Source organism: Felis catus, chromosome C2 (assembly GCF_018350175.1).
Source record: "Felis catus isolate Fca126 chromosome C2, F.catus_Fca126_mat1.0, whole genome shotgun sequence".
Lineage (NCBI taxonomy): Eukaryota > Metazoa > Chordata > Mammalia > Carnivora > Felidae > Felis > Felis catus.
This window is the reverse complement of record NC_058376.1, coordinates 14,184,092-14,203,126: the sequence shown is the minus strand read 5'-3', so window position 1 is coordinate 14,203,126 and position 19,035 is coordinate 14,184,092. Positions and strand designations below refer to the sequence as shown.

General features: G+C 38.6%; 1 long non-coding RNA gene across 1 annotated transcript in view; it reads right to left on the bottom strand.

Moving 5' to 3' along the window:
* LOC123379878 overlaps nucleotides 1–18,494 on the bottom strand; it is a 35,093-nt gene extending 16,599 nt beyond the window's left edge. The window contains exon 1 of the long non-coding RNA XR_006584848.1: nucleotides 18,387–18,494. This is a non-coding gene — a long non-coding RNA (uncharacterized LOC123379878). The remainder of the gene's footprint in view (nucleotides 1–18,386) is intronic.
* Nucleotides 18,495–19,035: the final 541 nt, after the last annotated feature.

Genomic DNA, 19,035 nt, shown 5'->3' with positions numbered 1-19,035 from the left:
ACTCTCTGATTTTATTGGCAATTTAAGAACTCCAGTTTAATGCTGAGGAGGGAATCAAAAAGTATTCACATATCTTCATAAATCTCACATATCTTTTTTTTTTCTTTTTTTCAGAAGAGAAAACTTCATTTGGTATTCAGTCCACACTAAGTGAAGGATGATCTATGGACACAGACATACTGAAATATAGGCATGCATAAAATGAATAAATAAAGGGAAATTTTTCCACAAAAACACAGGATTTTAACCAACAGCCTTATTGTTGAGTCATAATGCTACCCAATGAACTGTCTTGGAAATCAAATGATAATAATGCCAACAATAGCTAATGAAATGAGACCTCTCCTTCGTGCAATCTTAGGAACCACCATATTATTTAATAGTCTGTCCTGATTTCTTCAGTATCTCCTTGTTGATAAAAAACACAAGCTTTTGCAAGAATTGCAGAGACCCAAGAAACACCTGAATACAGACAAAAGAAAAAAAAAAGAGGAGTATACCAAGGACTTTATGGGGATGTGGGGCATCCCAACCTTTGATGTAGGAAGAATTAACTCCGTAAAATCTAGATTTTCATATTAACAGTGAGCCTAAAACAACCTTAGAAGAGGCAAAAATTGGGCTCGTTTACCAAGTGTCATAGACAGTACAGGAAGAATCATTACACATCCTCTTGCTGCCTACCTTAAAGTATAGCTCATCATGAGTCTTCTCATGGGTTTCAATGCTCAGATGGCCAGTAGGGGCACAATTGTAACCTCTTGCATTAGTACTTTATTCTTTTTTATTGCTAAACAGTATTCCATGTTATGGATAGATCACATTTACTTATCCATTCATAAATTGGCAGACATATTGTTTGCATCTAATTTTTGGCTAATCTGAATACTGCTGTGTAGTTCAAGTATATACCGGCATTTGTGTGGACATATGTTCTCATTTCTCTTGAATATTTACCTAGGAGTTAAATGGCTGGGTCATATGGTATCTTCATATTTAAAACTTTTAAGGAACTGCCAGAATATTTTCCAAAATACCAGCCTCGTTTTACATTCCTACCAGCATTGGATGAAGATTCCAAATTCGGTACATCCCCACCAACACTTATTACCTGACGTTTTTATTATAGTTAACCTACTGGCTGTGAAGTAAATGTCTCATTGGGATTTTGATTTGCAGTTCTCTGATGGTTAATGATTTTGAGCATCTTTTCATGTGTTTATTGGTCATTTGTATAAACAGATTCCATTTGTAATCAATCAAACATTATGCCCATATTTGAGTTGGGTCATTCAGTTGTAAGAGTTCCTTATACATTCTGGAAAAATTCCTTCATACGATCTATGATTTGAAATATTTTATTCTGTAAGTTATCTTGATCATGTCCATTGAATCAGAGGTTTTTAATTTCATAAAGTCCAATTTATCTATTTCTTTTGTCACTTGTGCCTTTATTATCATAACTATTATTAGGTTTGGCCTTAACGTCATGAAGATTTACTGTTATACTTTCTTCTATACTTTTAGCTGTGATATTTAGCTCTAGAATCGACTTGTGAATGGTAATAGGAAGGGGCCTAACTTCATTCTTTTGCATGTGGATATCCAGGTATTCTGTCATAATTTGTTGAATTCAGTGTTCTTTTATACCTATGAAAAGGATATATCAGTTCACAAAATATTCAACTTATATCAATATTTTTATAAGGATTCTATCATGTGTTTTATTGTATTTTACCTTTTAAATTTATTCATTTGCTTTTATTCAATGACCATTGAATTTTGTGCAGAGGACTAAAGATAAAATGCAAAATTTTTTAAGATTAAAATGTGTGTGGGGAGGGAATCAGCACAAAGAATTATTATTTTAATATTTTTGAAACATGTTAAACAATATCTTGGAATTCATAGTAATTAATCATACAGGGAAATGGCCATGGCTTTGGAAATCAGAAAGTCACATTGAAGCTACAGATCATTTTCATATGATATTATATAAGTCATTTAAACTCAATGAGATATAGTTTCTTCATTTTTAAAATGAGTGAGGGGAAGGGGACAGTGCAGTGTGGGGATTTAAAAAGTCAGATGTTAAGGCCAATATTGCCTATTTCATTAGATTATTACGAGGATAAATTGAAATATCTTTTGCAAATCTGTTTAGTATTAAAAATTGAAGACAATATAATTTGCATCATTATAATAAAAAAATCATACATGATTTATCTCAAAAAAATGGATTGAGTTCTTACATGCCAGACACAGTTCTGGGGCTGGAAATACAAAGATGTGCAAGAAAGAAGACATAATCTCTGACTTTACAGAGCCTCTAGTTAAAAGAAAAGCTTTAAGGCTCTTGATGACTATAAATTTGGACCTTACATCCTTTCATTTTTCAAATTTACATATATAATAATTACTCAAAAATCCAAAGAGAAGGGCACCTGGGTGGTTCAGTCAACTAAGTGTCCAACTCTTGGTTTTAGCTCAGGTCATGATCTCACGGTTCATGGGTTCAAGCCCCACATCGGGTTTTGTGGTGACAGTGTGGAGCCTGCTTGGGATTCTCTCTCCGTCTACCTCTGTCCCTCCCCTGCATGCGTGCTCTCTCTCATTCTCTCAAAATAAATAAATAAACATTTTTTAAAAATCTAAAGAGATAATAAGACAGTAAACCAAATGGTAAAAGTGGTAAAAATATCAAACAAACAAACAAAAAAATTAGCCTCAATGGTTGGCACTATACATACAAACTTTTGTTTATTAAGTGAACTTATGCTGTAAAATGTGTTTGTTGGAACACATCATTTTTGAAAGACTTAAGAAAACTCCTTCTTACATTTTACTTTTAATATGGCATTTTGTTCTTTAATAAGCATAATCTCCCATTTTGTTTATTTTTTCCAAGATCTGGGCTTCCCTGCCCAAAGAGTTTCCTATCTAGACTCACTGAATTAAAAGCTATATTTCAAGTGCGAATGCTGTACCTGAGCCACAAAGTTAAAAATGGACTTTCTAAATTACCAGGAAGGTCCCTACAGTTTATTTCATAACAGTGCTGAAGATAAGTCAGGTAATGGCAATTGGTGAACACAATAATATTTTCATGTGTTGCAGGAGTAAAAAAGCCTATGATCTTTATAAACATCATGGTAGGAAGAAAACAATCATTCTATATTATAACAAATCAAGACTAAGAAGGAAATTTCCCAAAAGATGTTTTATAGGACTTGAAACTTAAAAATTGGGCATAAAAGCCATAAAATATTGGAAGCAGAGACCAAAACAACATAAGCTCTTTTATTTGGTCTAATCCTTGTTTGCTCCTGTGTCCAGCTCTCTAGATAGACAGATTGTTCTGGACCATTACAACTCTTAAGTGTGGCCTGGTTTATGAATGGTAAAAAGAATCATAAAGTTTTTGACAAACAGAAACAGAAAAATATCCTGGGAGGTGAATTTAAATGTATTTATTTAGGAGCTGTGTTACAAGACATAAACTCCATAGAGATGTTAGAATGGTATGGTTTAACAGAAGAGCAAATGCTTAAAAATTGATTGTATCAAAATTTTGGAAACGGCCCCAGAGGCTGAAGGGTAAATTGCAATGTCGTGTTGTCTGCTGCTGTCCAAAGGGGATGAAGATAAGTGTAAGGAAAAATCAACGCAGGCTTCTTGAAATTCATTGCAGGACACTAGTAAGTGGCATAAAAACTGTGAGAGTCCAAAATTAGCAGCAGGGTGACTGACATCTTTGGATATATGAGGATCAGTAGGGAAAGTCATCAGAGCCACACCTGTATCCACAGCCATAGCTCAGCCCACAGCCACCACCATATCCAGAGCCTGATCCTGGGTCACTCCTGCCACAGCATAGCCACGGTCAAGGCCACATCCACAGCACCCCCCGTCCCAAGAGTTCCCGTCAAAATCAGAACGCCTGGCAGTCAGCAGGTGAAGTTTCAGGTGGTGACAAAGGAAGATGGATGTCATTCAGAGCTCCAACTCCAATTTATAGCTCAACTGCCAGGAATGGGTGGAGAGTGTCTCATACACAGTCTGTCTCTCATCCTTCCATCAGTTTGTATAGAAGCTTCTCATTATTTTGTGATGTCTTCTTAAAAAAACGTTTTGCCACAGCAGTTAAAGGAAGTTTTCAGGTCCTCACCTGCTAACTTGGGTTTCCCCCCAATAAAACTTCAGTCTAAAATAATAACTTGTATTTTTATGAAACATACTTTTCGGATTTTATCATACATAACCAGCAGTGCGATACCTTCTGTTAGGGGTCCCTAACAGGAAATGTTCCCATGTGAACACATGTCTTCATGAGAGCTACTCCAACCAACCTTGGTCTCTTTCACCATCCTTTATTTTACCTAAGCCCGTAAATTCAGCTTCTTCCTCATTACGGTGTAATGCATCAAATTGACCAGTATTCACGTTAATGCATAAAGCCACCCAGGCAGGAGTATGTCTGTGTCTGCCTCCTTTCACAACAATACACAGTGGTGATTACGCCAGATGTGCCATCAAATCTACAGAATTAATTAATGAGAAAAGCGATCAACCCATGTATCGAAAACACAATCAAAGCTCATAATTTATTTTTTCTCTTTGGAATATCTCATCTATCTAACTTGCTGCTATTCATAATATTTTGATAACCTATCCATCCTTCATGTAATTGTTTTATGTATTTCTATCATTCAAAATCCATCGCAGTGGTAAATCTAGGAAGAAATGTTTCACGCTTCTCCACGTGTCCTCCAAATTCCTGCCCTTCATTCTGTTTCTCTTTTCCCATGACCAAACATCATTCATCTTTTGGCAACTGAACCAAATACAGTCATTACTCAAGTAAAGAAAAAAATGTAATCATAAATTCAATGCATCTTAAATGTGTTGTTTTACTGAGAAATATCACAATCACAGTGCATTCACAATTAAAAGCTAGGAGGACCATGTACCTTTTTGGGCTGGTGTAATTATTAATATTGCTATCCTTTACTCTCAAGGGTATTCCAGTTTGGATACTAAATTGTATCAGTATTCTATTATCACTGACTTGAGGGCCAGGCTGCCAAAGTTCAAATCCAAGCTTTGGCTTTTACTATTTGTGTAATTTCGATGAGCGCAACTTCGGTCAGTCAGTTACTTCATCCGCTATTGAGGATAAGAATGGTAAGTGTTAAGGATTAAATAAGTTAATACAAGTAAAGCATTGAGAACAGTGTCTAGAAATGGTAATTATCACACTGTTAAACGTTAGCTATGGTTACCATTCGGTATATTAAAAACGATTACACATTCAGAGAGAGAGAAGAACAACATGTCTTTATGGCCTGTGGCACTTCAAGAGTAAAATAAATATGGGCTAGAAAACCAACTAAAATGGTATTATTTGATTTTTCATAGCATTAAGGACAGAGAATGTTAATAGGGACCTTTGGGATTATGAAACTTTTAGAAGGAAATAGTTATTAGCTTTGCTACATTTTACCTGAGGCAAAATGTATGCTAATATGCCATAGAAATGTTAACAGTTGGATTTGAATATTAGTTCTAGTTTAGCAATCATGGAATACAAATAGGATGCATTTAGAAAATTCTGGGGATGAAAATAAATGGTTACTGTTAATATTAATAAGGTAGTTTTTAATGAAACGCTTTATGTATTATTTTATTTTTGAAAGATCAAAGTATAATACTTAAAAATGTTTTTCTCCAGGATTATGAAGGCATTGTGGAAAATGAGAAATAAAATTGATTCAACTTTCAGAATTTTCCACTTACAGAATGGTTTCACATGCTACCTATTAATGTTTCTAAAATTCTGGGAATTAAAAACATTTTTTTAGAAAGGCATGCGGCATGTTTTGAACAGCTTTATCTAGTTCTATTAGGATTTACATAGTTTTTCCTTTTTAAAAGTATGATGGAAATAAGCCATCAGTAGAATATATACTTGTATAACTATTTCTAAAAGCAACAGGGGATTTGGAATGATTAACACATATTTCTTCCCTTTGCAACATGCAAATCAAAGGTGATTAATTTGGACTGGAAGCCAAGCCATGGTCATGGAATACATTATATTCCATCCCCCCAAGTAAAAATCACACCCGTGACCCCTACATTACTGAGACACATAGACAAGAGTCACTAATTGGACCAGATACTTTCTTACATTCTGCTCCACAGTTCTGAGTTTTCCCCAGCAGAGAATTCATTTGTACCAAGAAATACAGCAAAATCAAAACAGTCACAGTCATTAAATTGAAAAGTTCAGAAAATTCCAAAAACTTCCCAGTTTATTTGCAGGTAGAATGGGAATAAAGAACTGTAAGAAGCAATTTCTACTTTCAGTTAGCATACCGAAGTTTAAGAAAGATCTTCCTCTCCATAACTACCAGAAAAGTTTGGACAAAACAAGATCATACTTTTCCATGGTGCTAACAAAAAGCTGCAGATGCAAGGAGTCCTTGTGGAACTGAATTCAAGAGAAAAAGGAGCCTCACAGAAGCTCGGGAAACCATGGGAGCTTTCATTCCTGAAGGCAGATGCCTGCTCTAGGTGCAGGCAGACCAGACATAGAGAGAGAGTTTAAAGATAACCCCTATGTAGTTCAAATACGAAAGAGAAGCCAGTTAGTTCCCTGATGTCACCCAACTCTATAAAGCAGCATGTGTTCTGATTTCCAACAGGGGATCACAGACTAGAGCCAGCATATGTTCAGAATGGATGCTGGTGAGCCACAAGGGAGAAAAACATGTTCCAACTCAAGCATCCAACTCGTGAACATTACAATCTCTTTTATTCAAAGCCAGTACTACCTTCTTTTAATCTGCATCTGACATCACTATGATAGCTTGCTCTGGAGGCTGTAACTGACACCATATAAAATGTAATAGCAGGCAGGTAGAGCATTACAGTCCGTGAAATGAAAGGAGATTTGCCATAATAGAAACTCAACTGCCATATGCTGCGTCAGCTATAATGGCATGTTGGAACACAGCACACTAATCCTAAACAGGTCTTATCTTAACACTCAATACCTGGAGCGAAGATAGGTTCATAATGAATGTCTTTCCAAGCAGAAAAATAATAACATCTTATATTTAATAGTATTTAACAGTTTACAAAGTGTTTTCACGTACATGCTCCAGTATGGTGATTAAAAATTTTGAATTCCATTTCACAGAAAACAACAAAAAAACCACAGGTTTGAAGATATAAAACTACTTGCAGATGGCCAAATAAAAGGTGACTAGAGGGGCAAGATTCACCTGAAGCTTCCTTGTTCTATACATAAGGCTTTTTCTACAGTAGCACAAGACCATCGTCTTTCAAGTAGTTAATATCATTGAAAATACATTCTGCTATGAACATTGGGGTACAAGTGGCCCTATGCATCAGTACTCTCAACAATAGCCAAATTATGGAAAGAGCCTAAATGTCCATCAACTGATGAATGGATAAAGAAATTGTGGTTTATATACACAATGGAATATTACGTGGCAATGAGAAAAAATGAAATATGGCCTTTTGTAGCAACGTGGATGGAACTGGAGAGTGTGATGCTAAGTGAAATAAGCCATACAGAGAAAGACAGATACCATATGGTTTCACTCTTATGTGGATCCTGAGAAACTTAACAGGAACCCATGGGGGAGGGGAAGGAAAAAAAAAAAAACAGGTTAGAGTGGGAGAGAGCCAAAGCATAAGAGACTCTTAAAAACTGAGAACAAACTGAGGGTTGAGGGGGGGTGGGAGGGAGGAGAGGGTGGGTGATGGGTATTGAGGAGGGCACCTTTTGGGATGAGCACTGGGTGTTGTATGGAAACCAATTTGTCAATAAATTTCATATAAAAAATAAATAAATAAATAAATAAATAAATAAATAAAAGCAAAAAAAAAAAAAAAAGAAAATACATTCTGGATCACATCTTCAAAAACTTCATTCTGGTGTTTCATTATAACTGTCTGATAAGCAGATGCATTACATGAGCTAAACTATATATTCATTTGTGCAATATGTGTTAATGTATTAATGAATGTCTTCTATGTGTTGAGTCCTGGGAATGCAAAGTAATCTCTGTTCTCAAGGATCATAAGTATGATAAACCTGTAAGGAAGCAATTCCAAAGTAGTATGACAAGAAGAACAGAAATATGGCTACTACCTCAAGCCGGGGGTTCTGAGAAGTTTCAAAAGAATAAATAAGACCCATAGGATAAAGAACAAAGAAAAGTAGTCCCTGGAGAAAGAAGTATTTGAGGGTAAAGAAAAGGGAGAGTCATGTTGTAGTTAGGATACAACAGGTATTTGGACATGGAGTGCCCAGAATTCAGTCTTTAGTCCTCTTCCCTTGGCTGCGCATGTTCATCCCCTTCATAATCTCATCCAGTCTCATGGCTTTAAATACCCCTCTACAATCCTGACAACCACCAAATGTAAAACTCTGGCCCAGACTTCTGGATTTACATGTCCAACTGCTTAATCAACATCTCTACTTGGATGAGCATCTCAAATATAAAAAGTCCAAAATTAACCCCCTGATCATGCCTCACATACCCACCTCTCCTGCCTGGGTGCTCAGGCAGTTAAGGGTCCAACTTTTGGTTTTGGCTCAGGCCATGATCTCACGGTCTGTGGATGGAGCCCTGCATCAGGCTCTGTATTGACAGGCTGACAGCGTGGAGCCTACTTGGGATTCCCTCTCTCCCTCTCTCTGCCTTTCTCTCTCTCATTCGGTCAAAATAAAAAAATAAATAAAACATTAAAAAAAAAAACCTGTCTTATCTTTCCTGTTGCTCATCATAGACTTTTGAATCATCCTTAACACCACTCTTTTATTTACATTTCACACCAATCATTCAGCAAAATTAGTAAATTCCACCTTTGAAATGTGTCATAATTTCCATCGCTGTCACCAATACCTCACTGCAATAGTCAATCGCCTTCTAATTGGTCTCCCTGCTTCAACTCTTGCCCATCCCTACTCCTACGTAGGATGTGATCAACATAGCAACCTGAGATCCAATTAAAATGTAAGTCAGGTTTTCACTCTTCTCCAAACCCTGGAGTGGACTCCCATCTTAGAATAAAAGCTAAAACCCATACTCTAGGTTCTGTGGCCTCATTTCCTCGCCCCCACCCAACTTCAAACCTCTATCCCCATTCAAGTTCTTGCTTCTTCAATGCACTAAGCAGAGCCCAGCCTTTGCACCTTGACTCCTGCTGTTCACTATGCCTCAAATGTTTTCCCCTTACAAACACAGGAGTACAACTTTATCCTCCTTCAAAAGTTTCTTTTGTTTTTGAAGTTTATTTGTATTTATTTTAAGAGAAAGAGGGGGAGGGGGGAGGAACAGAGAGTGAGAGGGAGAGAATCCCAAGCAAGCTCCTCACAGCCAGCGCAGAGCCCAATGTGGGGCTTAATTGTGACCTGAGCCAATAGCAAGGGTCTGACACTTAACCGACTGAGCCACCCAGGTGCCCCTTTCCAAATTTGCTTGAACGACATTTTCTCAGGGAGACCATCACTGACCATCTTATTTAAAATTTCAGCTCCCCTCCCTGGCACTTTATCTCATCAACCTCCCTTATTTTCTCAGTCTGACATGGTATCTCCCACTCATTTGTTGTAAGTCTCCAATGCTAAAAACAAAGTTCTCCAGGTATAATGATTTTTGTCTAGAATAGTAATTACCAGGGAGTGGATTCCCAGAACTTACTTGTTAAAAAAATAACTAGTGGATGAACGAGGTGTATGGCACAGTTTCGCAAGGGATGAAGCTCGAAATCTAAGCTGTATTTACAAAATGATGATAATTACATGACGAGTGACTGTACTTTCTGGTTTGCCAGGCAGTCCCTGTGGTTCCAGGGACTTTGTGGTTCCAGGGACTCATTATTAATAGGACTTTGTCTCAGTCTGTTTAGGCTGCTATAACAAAATACCACAGACTGGGTAGCTTATAAACAACAAACAGAATTGTGCTCCTCACAGTTCTGGAGCCTGGAAGTCTGAGATCAGGGTGCCAGCATGCAGCATGGTAAGGTGAGGGTCACAGACTTCTTGCTTCTTCACATGGTGGAAGGAACTAGAGATATCTTTTATAAGAGCACTCATAAGTGGGCCTCTTTTATAAGGGTACTAATGCCATGGATGGGGACTCCACCCTCGCAACCTAATTATCTCTGAGAAGTCTCACCTCCTAATGCCATCCTATCAGGTGTCGGGATTTCAATGGATGAATTTTGGGGAGGGACACAAACATTCAGTCAGACCATAGCAGCCTCCCTCAACCTGTCCAAAGTGTTCCAGGTTGGGTGGTAAATTATATAATGACCCTACTTATATGCCATGCTAGGAAATTTGGATTTTTTTTCTCCCATGGGCAGTCGGAAGCTATCAGAGGACTTAAAACCGGTAAAGCAGCAAAAGCAGACATGTGTTTTTAAGAGAGCATTTGATAGCAACAAAACTTATTTGTTGAACTACTTCTGAATGAAACAGAGTAGAGAGAGACTAGAGGTTTGGGAAATAGCCAGGAAGCCAACACAAGCCTTCCAAGTTGGACGTGGCTCGAAGCTATGTGAAGTGCATGAAGACCACAATGAAGTGAAAATTCTGAGCTGGACAGAAGACCTGTCACCAGAATTTGGAGATTCCTTGCACTGAGGGGAGAACAGGTCAAGGCCACTGAAGTGATTTTTAGCCTGGGGAACAGTACAGATCAGGAGGTTCACTAATGTTGTAGGCACAAGAGGGTGGTTAAGATTGAGAAGGAAAACATTAAACTCAACCAAAACCAACTCTGAATCATATCTGTGTACCTCTGAGAAGACAGTTCAGCAAAGAAGGAAGCAAAGCAACCTGGACATGCAGGTGAAATTTAAGGTCAGAAAATAGAAATTTAGGACTTAATGCCTATTTGGGAACTCCAAACATGTTGGCCTATGTCTTATTGCATGTTTTGAGTGATATCAATAATGAGAGGGGAAGTTTTCCGTATTCACTTTCAATCAATCACTATTATATCTTCACGTAAAAAGGGCATGTACCAGGGGTAAATTAGTGTTATTCATTTTCTTGCACATTTATCCTCTGAGCAATATTTTAAGCAACTTTTCCAAAGGAGTATTAGATATTACCAATCCATTTTTTATTTGGGTACAAATCTCCTTGATGACTCTTGTTTATCCCTTCTCATTCAGTCATTCGTCTTTAGCATGTTTATATTAAATTCACCTGCAAGGCATATAGGGAAATCTACTGTATAAAAAAAATACACTTGACAACAGTCATTAATATGTACTTATACTGTAAGGCCAGGACTTGAAGTGAACCAAAGACATTTCCACCAATGTCTAATGGCCGTAGTTATCATCAAGATTCAACTGAAGCTGAGGCCAACGTGAAATATCACTACAACAGATTAAAGTCCTGATGGCTATGAATAAATCTAAATTTTAAAAAATATTATCTCCCTATCAGAAATTACGTGGACAAATGTTTCCTGGTAGAGGTTTTGGCACAGAAGACGACTTTTTCAGCAGCCTGTCCTGTAAGATTGCTCATGGGGTCATGAAACCCGAACAGCTGCAAAACCAAGTAAATGCTCCCTAGGTCCATGTGGGTGAAAAGCAAGTTGTTCTGCAAGCTGACAAAGTGTTACGCAGAAAACTGCATCACCACTGGGACCAGCTTCTCTTCCTCTCTATCAGCACCTAAGGAAAAGGCATCTCGTCTTTAACTCTTGACTTAAAAATGTGGTCATTGGCACTGATGCATCTCCGGTGAGGCCATCTCACAAGCTGAAACTTCACATGATGCTTTCTGAATATTTTCAGAGATGGACTTAAGATTTCCATCCTCAATTTTATAGCAAATGAATCCTTACTCTCTTTGCTGTTTACAATATAGAGTTTTCTTATTATTTAGGTATGGTGAGGCCAACACATCAGACAACTGAAAAGGTAGTTTGTTATACTCACGGATCCCAAGAAGAGGGAGCGCGCCACACCACAGAAGGCCACCAGGAGAAGCACGAGAGTCAATCGGGAGGGAGAAGCGAGAAATGGGGGCAAGAGTCTTTATTGTGGTTTTCAAGGAAAGAAATGGCGAGGCAGGGTGAACAGGCTTACAATTGGCTAGTTGAGTGATTTCTACAGGCTCTAGGCACTGAGATCTGTCCCTCCTTGTCTGGTAGTTGGGCCTGGGGTGATTTGAGCAGGTGGAGAGTAGCCTGGAGTGTGAGGGCCTGACAAAAGAGGTGATTGGAGGTGTGGGCTCTGGACTGGTTGGTTGGCATCTGGAAGGTAGACTTATGGTGATTTGTTTGCTATCTCACGAAATTAACTGGCTGGCCCTGAGAAAGTCAGTCCTTTGAGGGTCAGCAGGGCCCCATTGTCAAAGCATCGGAATACAGAAAATAATACATTTGCACACACACGTGTTGCTTCGTTCAATCACTTGAGAAAAATTTGTTCTTAAATATCAGATGGTAATGGACCAGTGTTAATGACTCTCAAGATGAGTGAGTTAAGATCTACCCCTCAGATTTCACTGTACGCACACCAAGTTCGGCATGTGTGCTAGAACAGAACGACAGGAAGCAGAAATGAGGGAAGAAATACATGCATGAGTCTGGTTACTTCGGCAGCAAATTCCAGCAAGAGGATTAACAACCTGCAAACAATCGGATGTCCTACTATATTGGTATTATCTGCTGTGTGCAATATTAATGTTCTTTTAAGCACCATTTAAGGTGATAAACACTATTTCATCTCATTTGGAACATCTTATATAAGCGTATGAAAAAGAAGTCTCAAAATTCTCTTTGTCATGTAGTCTGTCCTTGGCTAAAGAATGATTTAATTAGCTCACTATCTTACTGATTATAGACAATAATTCTGTTTCTCCACTGTGTGCTACAATTATGCCCTGAACATAAAACTGAAGGGTCAGAATAAAAATCATAATGTACATAATTACTAAATCACTCAGAGCCTTCTCTGTATTTTTCCCATTGTCACTGGCAATTGTAATCACTTTTCTTTATGGATTTTTTTTCTACAAATGTATTTTTTCCACCTGATTTACAATATTGTTCACCGTGTGAGTCCCAGAAGTCTTTCAGCAGAAGAGTAAAGTAGATTCGTGGTGGGTTTCATCATTGATATGATCTATTATCAACCTTAAAAAAGATTTTTCATTTTTTATGTCCAAATGTCTAATATGCAAGACACAGAAACTGCACATTAATTACATCATTAACCCTTTGGCGGAACAGAAGAACATAACACAGGGGGGAAACTTTAAGTTAAAATTAATATAAATATTCTCTGGAAGAAAATATATACCTTGGGAAAATCTCAAAAATATTTTTTTCCCAAAAATATTATTCAGCCTAAGATTCCATAGCACTAATTTCAACATACATTTTTTATAAAGTCAAAATTATAAGGCAGTATCATTCTTTTTTTCTTTAATTTTTTTTAATGTTTATTTATTTCTGAGACAGAGCATGAGTGGGGGAGGGGCAGAGAGCAAGGGAGACACAGAATCCAAAGCAGGTTCCAGGCTCTGAGCTGTCAGCACAGAGCTCGACGCGGGGCACAAACTCATGGACCTGAGCCAAAGCTGGGGGCTCAACCGACTGAACCACCCAGGCGCCCCAAAGGCAGTATTATTCTTAAGTATTTTTCTAAGGTCTGTTGTTGTGAAACTCTTACAGTGAAAGGAAAATGCATTTTGGGTTTTTTTTCCCTAAATCATTTGCTGATACTGAATTTTAATATTTTAACATTTCAATTATACTTCATTCTCAGAAGATGTAGGGAAATCTCATGTAGAATTTTCCTTGAAATACTCGTATCTAATTGAAATGAATAATCAAAATTAAAAGCTGTGATTTAGTATTCTGTAGGCTAGAACATAAACAATTCTACAAAGATTAAAATATATAAACCAAACTTTTTTTTTTTTTTTTTTTTGCCTTATGATGTGGGAAACAAAGGCAAAAAAAAAAATTTTTAATTTCCTTACTGCCTACAGCTCATTGACAAGTCCTTAAAACAGGCAAATTGACCCTCTGGGAGCTCAGCTTTTCCTAAGGGCAAAAGACAATCTTAGCCCAACCCCTCAGGATCCTCTGAGTCTACTTTAAACTTACAGAAATTCCTTTGGAAACTTCCTTTATCCCTACTCCCCAAAATATGTTAGCAATCATCTTCCAAGCTTGCGGCCCACTGATAGACATCTGAGAGGTCTCATGATTAAATTTTTACTAAAGGTAATAAATGACCTTTTCCTAACAATAGCTAGCCCCCTCAGGGTCCTGGAAACCTTGTTTCCAAAATACCTTGGAAGTTTTTCCATCTCTAACCCCCTCCCAACTTGACTGCCTATAATCAGTCACCTGTCACAACCCCAGCCTAGTTCTTTCTGCCCACGGGTCCCGTCCCCCACCGTGCTTTAATAAAACCACCTTTTTCTCAAGAATTCTTTCTTGGCTGTTAACTCTGAACCCCAACATTTCCCCATCACTGTATACCAATATTTAAATTTTGGAAAATATTTGTTGGCTCAAAAGGCACACTGTATTCATCCTAAAGTTATCTAGATCCTGTGGCCAACACTGGCATTTCCCAGCAGCTGACTTAAAGGATTGTCAGGCCCCAATCTAGACCCACTGAATTAGAATCTGATTTTTAACAACAACCTGCACTTTGAGTTCTAATTTAGTGAACCTGATGCAATTTTCAAGTAACGATGGAGGTCTGGAGCTGACGGCCAAGAAAGAATTCTTGAGATGCCTTTTGTACAAAAAGGTAATTTTATTAAAGCACAGGGGACAGGAGCCATGGGCAGAAAGAGACACACTGGGGCAAGGAGTGACTGAGTATATACTATGGAGTTGCGGGGGGAGGGGTAAGGAAAGGAGATTTCCAAAAGGACTCTCATATGCTAAAGAAGACTCGTAAGACACTGGAGGCCTTGGCTATTGTTGAGCTGAAGTTATTCTTCCCTCTAGCAAAGCCTTAACCTTAAGACTGTAGGGAGTTCCGGGAGGAATGTTATACCCTGTGTTTGCCTAAAGTATTTGTCAGTGGGCTGCAAGTTATAAAGAAATTTAATTTTATCTACATTTTCTTCTTGCCTTTGTTCCCTACATCACTATGGAGGGGAGGGTGATGTTGGGGCTCCAGGAAACTGAGTCTATAGGTTTCTGGAGGTTAGGCTATTGATAAGATTGCCTTGTTCTTGCAATTTACTAAGACATTTGTAAACTGATGGAGACTCACATCCTGCAGGACTGTGATCTCTACCAGTTAACCCTTTGTGTTCTTTCCTTTCCTTTGTTCTTGGGCAGCAAGGAGTGCCAGAGGCATGTCTCAGGAATGTCACACATATCCCACCTGGGGGGGAGGGGGCGGTCAGCTGTGCTTTGTCCTCAGCTTGCCTTTGGTTCCCTCTTCAGTAACCACATCCAATTCCAATGTGTGTCTATTCCTGAGATGCCCCCAAAACAATCAAGCAATTCTCCAGACATCAGCTGGGTGTGCTACAATGTAACACAATTCTGACACTGTGTGCCTGAAGATAGTGTCAGACCCCACAGGTGAAGGGCTCAGTCCTGTAAAACTGCCCACCCTCTCCACTGCCATTTCAGATGCCAGTCTCAAGCCCAGGATGTTAACCTTACTTCTGAACGACTGGTTATAAATTAGAGGTCCCAACAACCCCTTTTGTGGGCTCATTTAATTTACTAGAACAGCTGGCAAAACTCAAAAGAAATCTTGTACTTACTAGATTACCAGTTTATTACAAAAGGATAGAATTCAGCAACAGCCAGGTGGGAGAGATGTACAGGGCAAAGAAAGCGGAAAGGATGTGGAACCTTGTGGCGCTCCACTCTCCCCAAATCTCCATGTGTTCACCGCGATGGGGACATCTCATCTTTCTGGGTTTTTATGGAGGCTTCATATAGAGGCACAATTGATTAAATCACTGGCTGCTGGGATTCATTCAACCTCCAGCTCCTTTCCCCTCCCTGAGGTGAAGGGGTGGGGCTGAAAGTTCCAACCCCTTATCAGATGGGGGGGGGGGGGGGCTGGCAACCAGCCCCTAGCCTAAGGTGGGGTCTGAAAATCACCTCTTCAACAAAAGGCACCTTTGTTCCTTCCTCACTTAGGAGATTTCAAAGGTTTTAGGAGCTTCATGCCAGAAATGAAGATGAAAACCAAATCTGTATTTATTATGTTAAAAAAACAAAATTCAACTGAGTAAAATTGAAAGATGTAATTGGCTTTATTCACCAATTCGTGAATCAGACAGCCTCCCACCTGCCAAACAGGAAGGAGCTCTAAGGAGCTGGACAAAAATGGAAGGATTCTATAAGCAGAAACTGGGTGGGATAAGAAGGTTTACAGCAAAAGAAAAGAAAGGATTATCTCAGGCGAGGTTACCTTCCCTCAGGGAAAGGTAGGAGGTCTCATCAGGCAGTGTACCTCCCTGGTGGTGACCAAGAAATTCCAGACTGGTTTAAAATTCTATTCCTGGGAGAAGTTGAAATTGCAATTAAATCTCCGTTTGCGGTCCTGGGGGCCAGTGACTCCACCCTGGGCCTGTATTTCTTTTTTTTTTTTAAACTCTTAAAATCACAGTATAGCCGGCCCCCGTGGGAGTTTGACAAACATTGATCTAGATAGCATACACTGTCATAATATTTGGATTGGTTATCCATGCATTTCTCTCTTTATTCAGACGCTTATCAGTTCTTCACAGTTTTGATACAAAAATCAACAGCTTTCACTGTCCTTGCTAATTGCTACAACATCCCTTCTCTGGAAATCATGAATGCCTCAATTAGCAGATAGCATTTCAATATACAAAAACAAGAGCAGCTCAACTTACCTCTAGACTGCTTGCTTATAGCTGAAAGTAAATATTTAGACAATAACTAAAATCCCAATGACAGGCCTTGCCAGGATAACCAACACTTTCACACCATTGGAGCCACCAGAGGATCAGGAAAGATGGTAAGTTCGGAGACGCCGAGAGTAACGTTAGAATGAACATTGAGCCATTCAGATTTCCAGAAGGTGAAGCCAAGGCAAATGTTACATTTATTCTGTATGTACATTTTCTTCCTTTTTCTGTTACTTTTCATCTTAAAACATAGTATCTGCTTAAGTGTGCATGCAAGATAACATGTTCCCAAAGTACAATCTAGAACATACTACATCTTTCTGCCAGGATGAATTCCACCCTCTCACACATACTCTTTTTTGCAAAATAACCCGTGTCAACAACCTGACAAACTAAAGATGATAACATAAAGATTGTTCCGTATATTGTGCTTTTCTCATGAGGGTTAATTAATACCACATGAATACCGCAAGTTTTAGAAATATTATTGTCCCCCACACCCCCCCAAAATTAACAGGAATGACTAAAAGGCCTTTATATAATAGATACTATCTTGTCCTATGAATGTACAGGGATCTTCCCTTAATCAATTATGTCATCTAGAAACACTCAGGATCAACTCAGAAAATATAGTCTGAAATGATCAATTATCTGGCTGCTATTCAGAGTCCATTGACGCTGCACTGTAGGAGCAAGTATTTGTTATTCATTTATTCCTCTGGGTATTCAACCCTTAAAACAAATTAAAAAAAAAAAAACAGAAGATGAATAATCAATCTTTTACTGATATTAACTGAAAATTAAGAATATTCCAGGGGCGCCTGGGTGGCTTGGTCGGTTAAGCATCCGACTTCGGCTCAGGTCTTGATCTCACGGTCCGTGAGTTCGAGCCCCGCGTTGGGCTCTGTGCTGACAGCTCAGAGCCTGGAGCCTGTTTCAGGTTCTGTGTCTCCCTCTCTCTCTGACCCTCCCCCCGTTTCATGCTCTGTCTCTCTCTGTCTCAAAAATAAATAAACGTTTAAAAAAAAATTAAAAAAATAAAAAAAAAAGAATATTCCAGTATACACAAAAAAATGTTCAGTTCTCCGGAGAATTTCTTAGGTGATATTTAAGCTCTGGTTCCAAAGGAGATTTTACATGATTTCAGGATACAAGAATGCTCCTCTTTGTACATCTTTGGTACCACTGTTAAACAGGAAACCACAGGCCCAAAATGGTATCTCTTAGGCCAACTCACCAGATCCAGGGCTTAAGACCTTAACCTAACTACAGTTTCAACCTCTCACAGAAATGTAGTCCTAACCAGTCAGTCAGGAATTTTCTGATCAGCATCAGTGAGGGTAATCTGTCCAGTGGACTCTCCATCATCTAAATAAAGGATGATTAAGTAATCTACCCAATAAGATCCCCTACCCTTCCCCCTAAGAGAAGGTGATCTTACCTGAAACAATTCTCTGTTCTTTTGCTAATAACTCTCTTGCCCCACCCTCCTTCCTATAAACATCTTCTAGGGGCGCCTGGGTGGCGCAGCGGTTAAGCGTCTGACTTCAGCCAGGTCACGATCTCGCGGTCCGTGAGCCCCGCATCGGGCTCTGGGCTGATGGCTCAGAGCCTGGAGCCTGTTTCCGATTCTGTGTCTCCCTCTCTCTCTGACCCTCCCCCGTTCATGCTCTGTCTCTCTCTGTCCCAAAAAATAAATAAATGTTGAAAAAAAAATTAAACAAAAAAAAAACATCTTCTATTTTGTACAACTCTTCAGAGATCCCCTCTACTTGCCAGATAGGATGCTGCCCGACTCATGAATTGTTTAATAAAACCAATTAGATCTTCAAATTTACTCAGCTGGATTTTTGTTCCACAGGATGTAGGTTAAAATACTTTCCTGTTTTAATAGTGATAAAATAGAGAGGACCTTGAGAGAATCGCAGTCCTAAAAGAAAGCCCAAAATCTAGACATATATCTGAGCAGCTTTTCAGAACAGAAAAAAAAAAAAATCTACCCAAATATGAACATCTGAAAATTCAAAATCATAAACAAATTAAACTGAGGGCAAGTTTAGGAAAGAAATACACAAAATCAGTGGAGAAAG